We start from the raw sequence: 9,595 nt of genomic DNA on the forward strand, positions 1-9,595 counted from the left end.
TCCAAGCCTCAGGAAATCACAAGTCCCATTTTGGAAATAAAATGCACATTTGTCTATGCATCACATTAATTAAAACCCATAAGATGGAAGTAAATCCTGAAAACTTTTCTTCTGATGGGTGATGTATCTTCAGAGCCATTTCTGCCACTTTAGAACTACAATCGTTTCCTTTTTCTTGCTGACTGAAACATTTCTGTTTTGTTTTTTTTCAAGACAGAAGGAGTCAGTATGAGCACAGATCATTAAAAGCATCGTGGTCTCGGCTTCTGGGAAGGGACTCGCTCAAATTAGCCCTTAAACGCTGAGTTTTCATTCTCAAATAGTGGTTCAATTTGTTGAAAAAGAATATAAACCCATAAAGTCTTGGTTTAAAAACACTACTTCTCCAGACTTTTTTCTCATCATCAGTCTTTGCAGGGTGTTTTGGAGAACTTTTTTCTTTTTGTTTTTTGTTGGTTTTTTTGCCCTTAAGGCAACATTGCCCCAGTGTTCTCCATAAGTATACTGGCTATAGGTTGTTCCCAGTTACATTTTCTGTATTCTCAGTCCATAAGGGAGATGGTGGGTGGAGGTACCACATCAGACACATTCCCCAGCTACTGGGGAAAAGATATTTGGTTGACTGGGAAACTGCAGACTCTACTTGTTCTTAGTGGGTTCTGCATTTTTTCCTAGTGAGGTATCGTGCATGGAAAACCAGCCTACATGGTCAGCATTCTTCCTATAAACAGAGCAATTGTACATTGTTAAGGCATTACTTAGCTACCACTGGGAAAGTTGCCTTGGTTACAGTTCATCCGATCCATGTGCGACAAGCATCGTGGCTGCATGCAACTGTACAGTTGCACTGATTAGAGTTTTCAGCTCTACGGTAAGTTTCACACTTGGGTGTCTAAGTATCTGTTTCCTCAGTGGAATGAAGAAACATTGGTCCTCAGCTGCTGAGTTCAGATGGTTAGAACTGTGAATTTCTCTCACGTAAAACTAGAGAATGCTTGCCAGATAGATTTGTACCATGAGGGAGGGGAAGGATAGCAATCTGTCCATCCTCAGTTTCTCTTAGTCCTAACACTTTGCCTGCGGTTTTGAGTGCTACTGCTTAAGCTTTCATTCATTTACTTTTGTTTTGCTTTTTCTCCATAGGTATGTTGATTCTCCGGGTCACTGGATAATGTTAAAGCTGAAAGAGTGACTAAAGGTTTGGGTCTCATCCTTTTGATTAAGATAGGAGCCGTTATTATCCGCCATATCAAAGGAACCTGGTTTTTCCTCAGACAGTTATGCTGCAAGTCTCTGCTGAACACCTACGTGGTGATTTAGGCTTTACTCTACACTCTAAATCCATAACAGAATAGTCACAGTCCCTGACTTCAAAGGCCTCCCAGTCTATTAGACCATTAAGTGCATCTTGATTCCATTTATTTGCTATTGTTTTAACTTGATTCCATTTATTTGCTATTGTTTTAATATGTTCATCCCCTTGATTCTATTTATTGCTATTGTTCTTGTCTGTCCGTCTCCCCAATTAGACTGTAAGCTCGTCAAAGGGCAGAGACTGTCTCTATCTGTTACCGATTTGTACATTCCAAGCGCTTAGTAAAGTGCTCTGCACATAGTAAGTGCTCAATAAATTCTATTGAATGAATCTTCTGCCTAACCCAAAGCCTTATCCCTCCTGTAATTTCAGAGTGCCATGATAAAGTTTGGTCCCATTACCTGGATGGAAGACTACTCAGTATGGTTTATGAATCAATCAATCAATCAGTGGTATTTATTGAGTGCATACTATATGCTTAGCACTGTTTCTAGTGCTTGGGAGAGTACAGTATGACAGAGTTGGTAGATATGATCCCTGCCCACAAGGAGTTTACAAGAGCATGAGCTTGGAAGTCAGAGGTTGTGGGTTCTAATCCCAGCACCTCCACTTGTCAGTTTAGTGACTTTGGGCAAGTCTCTTAACTTCTTTATGCCGCAGTTACCTCATCTGTAAAATGGGGATTAAGACTGTGAATCACACCTGAGACAATCTGATAACCTTGTATCTCCCCCAGGGCTTAGAAAAGTGCTTGGCATCTAGTAAGAACTTAACAAATACCATTATTATTATTACTATAGAGGGAATGAGGCCAGCTTTGAAAAGAAACTGTTTATCAACCTCACCACTTATTGAGAAAATAGTGGCAGTTTTCAGGAGATCAAGGAGCCTAGATTTTCCATTGTTTACCATGTCCTGAGGCCTCACACATTCAATGTTTAATCTAGCCCCCTTCCCCAGTTACCACAGTACAGAGCAGCTGCCTTTGTCATATACTTAAGGTTTCAGGGGCAAGTTTCCTTTCATCACACCATGAAATGGCTTTTTAATGGATGATGACCACTGCTTTCATTGGGGAGGCAATATCCCAGCTCAGGCCTGGGAAAGTCATTATTCCTCTTAGGGATATCATCACCGGTGAAATCCAATCTATCCTGGGACCCAGACTATGTTATTACATTTGAATGTACCTTACAATTTAGCCACATCTGAAGTCATGAGAGCCCTTCTCCAAACCTCACCTGTATCTCGATTTCCTTTATCTCTTAGGAAGAAAACCGGGAAGATGATAACCTCTCCTTGAAGTCCAAAGCCAAGGGAGAAGTCAGATATTACTCTTCCATCCTCCTCTTCTGTGACAGAGCTCCACTCAGGAACCGTTCCTTATAAAGACTTAGGCAGAAGGAAGTCGGGCAGCAGAAGTAAGAAAGAGAAAATGGCAGTTTTAGCTGAAGAACACCTTAGATAATTGTACAGTTTGCCTGAGCGGTTGAGTTAGCACTGGACATTCATGCATTCGTTCGTATTTATTGAGCGCTTAGTGTGTGCAGAGCACTGCACTAAGTGTTTGGAAAGTACAATTGGGCAACAAATAGAGACAATCTCTACCCAACAATGAGCTCACAGTCTAGAAGTGGGGGAGACAGACAACAAAACCAAACCAAACAAAACAAGTAAACAGGCATGACAGCAGTTGAAACAGAATAATAACAACAACAGTGGTGTGTATTAAGCACTTACTATGGACCAAAACACTCTGCTAAGCTTTGGAGCAGTTACTAGTAAACAGATTAGGTAAGATATAGCTCACGTCCCACACTGGACTCACAGTCTTGAAGGGGGGTGAGGAAACTGAAGCCTAGAGAAATTAAATGACTTGCTCAGGGTCACAGAGTGGCAGAGCTTGGAATAGCACTTGGGTCTGTTGATATAAAAGGAGCATGGTGTAGTGGATAGAGTACGGACCTGAGAGTCAGAAAGTCATAGGTTCTAGTACCGGCTCCGCCAAGTGTCTACTGTATGACCTTGGGCAAGTCACGTTACTTCTCTGTGCTTCTGTTCCTCATCTACAAAATGGGGATTGAGACTGTGAGGGCCATGTGGGACAGGAACTGAGTCCAACTTGATTTGCTTGTATCCACCCCAGCGCTTAGTACAGTGCCTGGCACACAGTAAGTGATTTACAAATATCATCATCATCATCATCACCGTATGCTCTTCGCACTAGTGTGTCTCCCCAGGGGGCATCTGAGTTCTTTAAAAGCTACCTGAACTCACACTCCCAGTTGTGTAGTGAAGGACAAGCAGTGTGGCTCACTGGAAAGAGCACGGGCTTTGGAGTCAGAGATCATGGGTTCGAATCCCGGCTCTGCCACTTGTCAGCTGTGTGACTTTGGGCAAGTCACTTAACTTCTCTGTGCCTCAGTTACCTCATCTGTAAAATGGGGATTAAGACTGTGAGCCCCACGTGGGACAACCTGATTTCCTTGTGTCTACCCCAGCGCTTAGAACAGTGCTCTGCACATAGTAAGCGCTTAACAAATACCAACATTAAGGACTATGTATCTAGGTGGGAAAAAGGTCCCATCTGCCCAGTCAGTTCTTTGAGGAAAGAGGCAATAAGCAATTATAAGCTCCTTGTGGGCAGAGATCACGCCTTTGGAACTGTACTTTCCTAAATGCTTAGTACAGTACTTTGCCCCCAGTAAGTGCTCACTAATTATTTGATTCTACTCCACGGCAAAAAGTTTTGCAGAAAGTCTAGAAGGAAATAACTGGGCTGCCCCACCCCTTGAGCTGGAAATGAGCAGAGGTGGAGAAAAGATGGCAGCTCCGCGATGGCAGAGTGAGTTCAAGCTGTTCTTGTTCTCCCTCACGCTCCACGGTTGCTTCCTGTCTACCCACATCAGTCTGCAGCTGTGTCAAAGGGCGTCAGCCAAGGTGGGTGGTACGAGGTGGGAGCAGAGCCAAGAACAGTACTTGAGCCACCCACTGGATATGCCATGATAGCCGCCAGAGGTGGCTCAATGCTGGCCAGGAACATGCCATGTCAGGGGGCGAGTTCAGCTGCTCTGCTTTTCGGGTTTTTATTGTGGGCCCCCATGGGAGCAACGAATTCAGCAGGGTACTGGTAGCAGAGAAGGAGATATGAGATAACCAGCTGTAAGTTCTGTTCTCTCTTTCTCTCTCTCTCTCTCCCCGCTGCCCCATCCTCTTCCTTCCTAGCATGGTAGAACAAACACTGGTCTTGACCTTCCCCCCAAACGTCTGCCCCCAGCTTCTCTACTAATGCCATCGGAGTGCTTCCCTCAAATTAACCCCATAGGTCTGGCAGGAGCTGGGTGGAAGCCCTACACCTGCCTCCTTCCCTCCCTCCCAGCTCAGCAGCATCTCAGAGCCAGAGAGAAAGTGGGGTATAGGTGGGGCTGGGGCAAGAGCCGGCTGGAAAGATGCAGACCACATGGGACCATCCTGAGTGGGCGGGAATGCAGCCATTTGGCTTACTTGAGAAACAGAAACTTGCCCATTGGGCAGATCAGAGTGAAGATTCTCTGGACAGAGAGATGCGAGGCAAGGTCTCAGAGTCCCTCAGGGCCTCTACAGTTCCCCAGGGTCCCCAGGTTGGGGATTGGGTCTGCAGCATTCTTGAATCAGTGTCCATCTGCCTTTCCAATTAGGCTTCTTTTTTCTGATTCCATCCCTCCTTTTAACCACCCTTATCTTCCCACTTCCCTTTCCCTTCTCTTCCTTTCCCCTTCCTTTTGCCTTTCTCTTCTGTTTTTCTTCCCTTCTCCATTTCTTCTCATTCTCATCCTTCCCCTCCTTTCCCTTTCCCATTCTTTCTTCTTTTCCCTTCTTGCACGGTAGCAACAACAGTTGCCATGATGAGTGTTGCTCTGAAACCACCCTGTGGAGCAATGACTTCACCACACTGCTCCATGCCCAGGGTGATGTAATGATGTCATGTGCTACAAAGGGGCTCATAAATTATATTGTTCACTGCATACTAACTGTTCATATGTTTCATTTAGTTTGGCTTGTCTGTAAAGAAATGTTGCCCACGACTGATCTACTGTGACCAGAGTATTGTGCTTGGGGTCAAAGTTGAAATTGCAGAAAGTGACCTCCAAGAGCTTAGAATCTAAAGCATAAAGACATCTAGATGGGACTGAAAGAGCTCCTTCCTTGCCCTATATGGTGGAGGCAAGGTGGACAACCTCTTCCCAGCAGGCCAGAATCAATCAGTCGATCATTAAATCTAATTTACTGAGTGTTTACTGTGGGCGGAGTATTGTACTAAGCACTAAAACAAGCTTATCCTCTAAAACGAGAGACAGACATATAAATAAATGAATTAAATTATGGATATGTACGTAAGTGCTACTGGGATGGGGGTTGGGGCGGGGGGATTGTAAATCAAGGGTTCAGATCCTAGTGCGAGGGAAATGCAGAAGGGAGTGGGAATGGAAGAGGAAATGAGGGAGTAGTTGGGGAAGGCCTCCTGGAGGAAATATGAATGAGGGAGTTCCAGGCCAGAGACAGAAAACTTCTGGCAGGCCAGAAAATGTCCCATAATGCTAAGGTAGCTTCTAGGGGCAAGACATATTGTAGATGGGTGCTAACTAAGTGACATCCATAGAGAGCAGGGTTAAAAGTGGGGAAGAGGTTGAATTTGGCAGACAATAGCCACTCCCCCTACCAACCCCTTCCCTGAAACGACTGGGCCAGCCCCAAAAACTCTGTGGCAAGTGCCACATGCCCTATGAGACAGTTGACCCTGGGGAGATGGAATTCTGGCCTTATCTCAATCAATAAATTAATGGTATTTACTGAGTGTGTGGGAGAGTACAGTGCAAGAGTTGGTAGAAATTGTCCCTGCCCATCACAACGAGTTTACAGTCTAGAGGGAAGGTTGCCAAGAAATAGGATTCAAACATAATTGCAAGGGAGATTGCGACCGGAATGCAGCACCTTAGACTGCGAGGCCATCTTGACTGACAGCATCTATCTACCCATGCTTAATTAACCACACATATAGAAATATATTGTTCCTTTGTAGAGTACTGTATTATACCCATCCATGAGATGTCTGGATAGAAGAGGTAATGTGTTCAAAGTCTTTTCATATTTTAGAATAAGAATAATAATAATGGCATTTGTTAAGCTTTTACTATGTGCCAGGCACTGTATTAAGCTCTGGGGTGGATACAAACAAATTGGGTTGGACTCAGTCCTTGTCCCACATGGGGTTCACAGTCTCAATCCCCATTTTACAGATGAGGGAACTGTCTAGAGAAGTGAAGTGTCTTGCCCAAGTTAACACAGCAGACAAATGGCAGATCCAAGATTAGAACTCATGACCTTCTGAATCCCAGGCCCATACCCTACCCACTATGCCATCTTATCAGAAAGGCAGAGTGTCTTGACAATGCATTTTTTTTTCTAAATTTAAGTGCTTGCTATGTGCCAAGCACTGTGCTAAGTATTTGGGTAGATATGAGCTAATCAGATTGGACACAGTGCAAATCCCACTGAGGCTCACTATCCCTCACATTTTAAAGATGAGGTAACTGAGACGCAGAGAAATTAAGTGATCTATTGAGGAGAGACGTGGCGGTCAGGATTATTCAATAGTATTTATTGAGCACTTACTATGTGCAGAGCACTGTACTAAGCACTTGGAATGTACAAATTGGCAACAGATAGAGACAGTCCCTGCCCATTGACGGGCTTACAGTCTAATCATAGAATTGAGGTCCTCTGACTCCCGATCCCATGCTCTTCCCACTAGGCCACGCTGTTTCTACTGTTCAATGTTCCAGTGTACCTGTCTGATGATCAGAGGCCAACAGGCCTGATCCAAAAAGATTTGAAAAGATGGCTAGTTTTCCCTCACACCCATCCACCTCTTTGCTTCATACTCCAACAATCCAAGAGTCAGTGGACAGACACCTCGGGGCTCATCTGGGTTTTTTTCATACTGAGCCTAGTGGGTTGTGGCATCCAGCTGGGGGCCACCACCCAGAAAACAAGAGTAACAAAGGAAAGTAGTACAGTTTGGAATCCCCCAACCCTCTGGGAGTGGGCAGGTTGGAGGGGATGGTCTCCCAGTCTAACTGCATCTTAACTCTGTACCCTCTAATTGGAACCGATTGGAGTCTCCCGTCGAGAACAATGGATGAAGCTAAATCCTGAGATTTCGGGATGGCCTAGTGGAATTGATTCAAGGGGTAACTTTTTGTACAGCAATGCTCAGGTACAGCTTCAGGGATCCATAGTGTTTTGTTGTTTGTGCCCTTTGCTTTCATTACCTTCTCTGCCTATCTTGCTTCTGCTTTACAGTTTATAGCTTTAATGCTTGTGTTTGTCCTGCCTCCCATAGGGATAATTCCTCCCAATAGGGAATGTTCCTTGTTCTTTCCTTACCTTCCCACTGGCTCTATTATGGAGTCCTGAACTCATCTCATGAATGTCATTACCTCCTTTGATCCCTTCTACACCAAATGGTACATTTCCTTCCATCTCTCAGATTAAAGATGCCTGCCACATAATCAGCACATGTTTTCTCTGCTCTGCCAGGCCTGCCCCTGGAGTTTTCAGACAAGCACCAAAGAAGCAGTCTTCTCTGAGTAGTCTCCGCTCCACCACCTGGGTGATGAAACCAGGCCAAAACCATTTCAACATGTGCCCTTTGCTCAGCTTTCTGTGAGAAAAAAGTTCTGACTCTAATGATTCTAACAGTTAGGGTCTGTCTGGATTTTTTTACTTCAAATAGCCTTAGAAATCCCTGTTTTGGTTTGCTTACAACTTCTTTTTTGTTATTGTTGTTGAATAAAAGTATCCACACATCTGACCCAATTTTAATGCTGGGCTGAGCATGCACTTAGACTGTGAGCCCCTTGTGGGACAGGGACCAGGTCCAACCTGCCTGCCTTATAGCTACTCCAGTGCTTGGATCTGTGCTTGGCACATAGTAAGCATTTAAAGAGAAGCAGCATGGCTTAGTATAAAGAGCACGGGCTTGGGAATCAGAGGATATGAGTTCTAATCCTGGCTCCGCCACTTGTCTGCTGTGTAACCTTGGGCAAGCCACCTAACTTCTCTGTGCCTTAGTTACCTCATCTGTAAAATGGAGATTAAGACTGTGAGCCTAACTTGGACTGAATACCTTCTATCTACCCCAGCATTTAGAACAGTCCTTGGCACATAGAAAGCACTTAATAAATGCCATAATTATTATTTAACATTAAAAAAATAGCCAAGTTTTCAAAGCTGGTGATCTGAACAGAAAATGTCATTTTAATTCATCTTCTCTCCCAGATGTGGACAGCGGCCAGCATTTTCTTACTGATAAAAACAATGTATGTAAACCTCTCTGCAGTACAGTGAGCAGTAGTGCTTCTGAGTAGCAAACTGGCACAGACTGCAGTGATATTAAGAGGACTAGCCAACCTGCCAGAGGGAGTCAGGTATATTTATCCTGATGCGGCAAGAAAGTATCTCCAATATTGCTGAATCGCCCTGTGCCCCATAGCTAATTGGACACACCTCCAACTCCAACACAATTCCCCAAACTTCACTGTTGCTTCCTTTGACCGACTTTAGCTGGGTTTCAGGGTCAGAGATCCAATCCTCTCCCTCCTCCCTGTTTCTGCTAATCTACCTTCAGTATTCCCATTCCGCTGACTGTTGGATGAAGCAATATTTTCCTTTTGCAGTTTTCCAACCAGACGTCTTTCCAAACCCTGTTTCTCTCAGGATCCAGCATTCTGCCTGGGCTGTTGTCATAAAGAAATTATTTCCTAGATGATGGAAACTGAATCTTCCCGTTTGTGAAAACTTCAGTTCAACCTCACCTCTAATTTAATATTCAATAATATACCCCTCTGCTTCCTTTTCAGATGCAATCTTCATGGTCAAAAACTCTAACCAAGAATGGTGTTTTTTAATATGTTTTTGTTATTGAGGAATGTATGCCCCTAATCTTGCAGTTTTTTCAAAGCAAATATGAGGTGGGTTTTTTCAGTTGTTATTGAAAATATCAAAGAGAGAGTCTCTGAAGGATTTCGAAGAGACTCTTAACCAGAAAAAAAGATTGACATAAAGATTTTGGTCTTTCTTAGATTAAAAACTCATGGTGGGCAGGGATGAGATTTTTTTCTTTCCCCAAGCACCTAGGAAATTTATCCTTTTTAAATTAAATTCAACCAGTCGGTTTACAAAAGGATCACTGGGCATGTATCCCCAGTGGGCAGGGCACTGGTCCTTAAATTCAGAGGC

General features: G+C 44.0%; 1 long non-coding RNA gene across 1 annotated transcript; it reads left to right on the forward strand.

The window, feature by feature from the left end:
- The first annotated feature begins 1,063 nt into the window (after nucleotides 1–1,063).
- On the forward strand, nucleotides 1,064–9,322 carry LOC114811276. The gene is made up of 3 exons (XR_003758936.2): nucleotides 1,064–1,198; nucleotides 2,585–2,736; nucleotides 9,217–9,322. It is a non-coding gene; the product is annotated as an uncharacterized LOC114811276 (long non-coding RNA).
- The last annotated feature ends 273 nt before the right edge of the window (nucleotides 9,323–9,595 follow it).

Source organism: Ornithorhynchus anatinus, chromosome 4 (assembly GCF_004115215.2).
Source record: "Ornithorhynchus anatinus isolate Pmale09 chromosome 4, mOrnAna1.pri.v4, whole genome shotgun sequence".
In the NCBI taxonomy this organism is placed as follows: domain Eukaryota; kingdom Metazoa; phylum Chordata; class Mammalia; order Monotremata; family Ornithorhynchidae; genus Ornithorhynchus; species Ornithorhynchus anatinus.